The sequence below is a fragment of the Penaeus chinensis genome, chromosome 20 (genome assembly GCF_019202785.1).
Source record: "Penaeus chinensis breed Huanghai No. 1 chromosome 20, ASM1920278v2, whole genome shotgun sequence".
Classification (NCBI taxonomy): Eukaryota; Metazoa; Arthropoda; class Malacostraca; order Decapoda; family Penaeidae; genus Penaeus; species Penaeus chinensis.
In genome coordinates this window covers 14,456,187-14,458,686 of record NC_061838.1, presented here as the reverse complement: position 1 = coordinate 14,458,686, position 2,500 = coordinate 14,456,187, and positions in this window count along the sequence as shown.

Genomic DNA, 2,500 nt, shown 5'->3' with positions numbered 1-2,500 from the left:
TATGTATGTATGTATGTATATGTATATGTATATGTATATGTATATATATATATATGTATTCATATATGTATATACATATATATGTAATATATACATAACATACATATAATGTATATATAAATTATATATAAATAATAAATATGTATATGATATAATATATACATATAATATATATATATATATAAAATATATACAATATACATAACATAATATAATATATTATATATGTATCTATTATATAATATAATATATACATAATGGTTAATGGTTAAAACAAATAAATATGCTAGACAGCAAAGGTTATAGTAAAGTCATATGATAAAGTATTGTAGCGAAAAAAGGATAACGAGTTAACGATAAGGATAAAATGTGTTAGGTGTCACAGGTATAGAGCGCTCTAGGATATATGGTAATGAAAAGGGAAAAGTGAGGAGCAAATGAAGTAAGGCAGGGATTAGTTAAACTAAACTACTAAACTTCATAGACTGCTAAATTTCGTCCAGGCTAAACTACCCCCCCCCCCATCAAGATACACCTAAGCCAGTAGGTGGGGGGTAACTCGGCTTTATACCTCTCAATCAAAAACTATGACTGCACTAACAGAATAACGGCCCTCATTCCCCGGAGGTGAAGGAGCCTCTGGTTACGGCGGTGAGCAAGATCGCTAAGGAGCAGATGGTGCTAAAAATCTCCGGTTACAAAAAGGCGCCCCACGTTGATGAACCTTTGCATTTATAATATAAGGACAATGTGAAATGAATCTGACTTACAAGCATTACTTGAGGAACTCTCTTTCATTAAATGGTAAACCCCAAGGTAACAAGCAAGAATTAGAGATAGGTATCTTAGTTCATAAACGTTTAGAGAGGGTGGCTTCACTAACTCTAAAACTAAACAATAGGTGCTCAACCCTGCAGCCACAGTGATGAAGAAAGAGAAGAAGTTAATTTAGCCAGCGAGAGAGTAAAAATCCATTTCTCAATAATTATGGGAGATTTTAATGCTGTAGCTGACGTATGGAGAAAAAATAATAGGCTGACAGGTAAAGCTCTCACAACACCGCAGTTTCACGGTCCACAAGAACATGCCAATATGCTACTAGAGCAGTGGGCCGGGAATTCTTAGTTGAACGCACTTCCACAAGGGATAAAAGATCAACTCAACAAGTCGAAAATAGATAGGAATTTTAATATAGCAATAGCCTGTGCTGCTATTGACCCCTCCGATTTGCCGAAATAACCGAATGAGAATTGAATAATGCCCTTCTGAATGGTTAATGGTTAATGGTTAAAAGCAAAATAAATGTGCTAGACATCTAAGGTCATGTAGCACTATAGTAAATGGTAGTGAAGGGTGGTTGAGTTAGTGATTAGTTGTCAAAGTTTGGCAAAGGAATTGACGAAAAATCGAAAAATCGGTCCCATTTGGCTGGGCTAAACAGATTATTTAAGAATTTTGTAGAGATGGGGGTAGTAGAAGGACGGGGGCATGTGGAAGAGGGAGTAGTGTTGAGGGAGGTAGTGTTATGGGGAGGTGGACATAAGGGAGGATGGGGTAGTTGATGAAGAAGGTTGTGGGGGTATAGTTGTTGAAGTTGAGCATGTTGGGAGTAGAAATGTCTCCTGGGGTGTTGATTAGGGTGGATACTGTACTAGTCGGCATTGAGGAGGGGGTATTAGTTGTAGTGTTCAGAGCCGTGGTCAAAGGAGAGCCTGGGGTCAGGGAATCGGGCGAGTTTGAATTGGTGGAGCTATTTGATGAAGAGGCAATTGTCTCTAATAATGGTATGGTTAATGGTTAATGGTTATTCATTGTTGGCCATGATAAGCCTGGAGTATGTTGGGGAGAGAAACGGTCCACCCCTCAGGGTCGCTTGAGGGGTAAGGGCTAGACAACTAAAGCAGGGGAATACCGTGCCCATGGCTCCCTCAGGCCGTTCAGGACTGGCACAAAGTCAGCCTTTCATCCTTTCAGCACGGCTCTCACACCTTAGGAAGTGGATAGTAGAAGGGGTTGGTGAAGGGACAGAAAGGAAAAAGTAGGAGGGGGAAAAAAAGACCATGCAAAATTTGTTGAGTCGAGGGCTGAGTCCCAAGGTTGGGGAGTTCCCCAGCATTGGGTCCCAGTCTCCGCCTCCTAAGCCCCCCCACGACAACAACGGGCAAGGGATTGGGGGGGGGGGGGGGCAAAGTACTTGAGAGAATAATTCTGAACAGATTTGTGTATCGTATAAATGCTAAATTTCCCCCAGACTGTATAGATGTCTCCCAGGGCGTAGCAGCCAACACTGTTTTGCAGAGTACTTGACAAACTCAAACCCAGGCATACAAACCGTATTTCTTGATCTTCAATCTGCTTTTGATATTGCACACATAGAAAGTATTCTTGAGCAACTAGCTAGCTTTGGAATTCAGGGAAAACTGTTAACATGAATGCAAATGTATCTATCGAATCAATCGCCACAGGTTCTCTTCAGGGGCATTAAGAGCACACATACAAA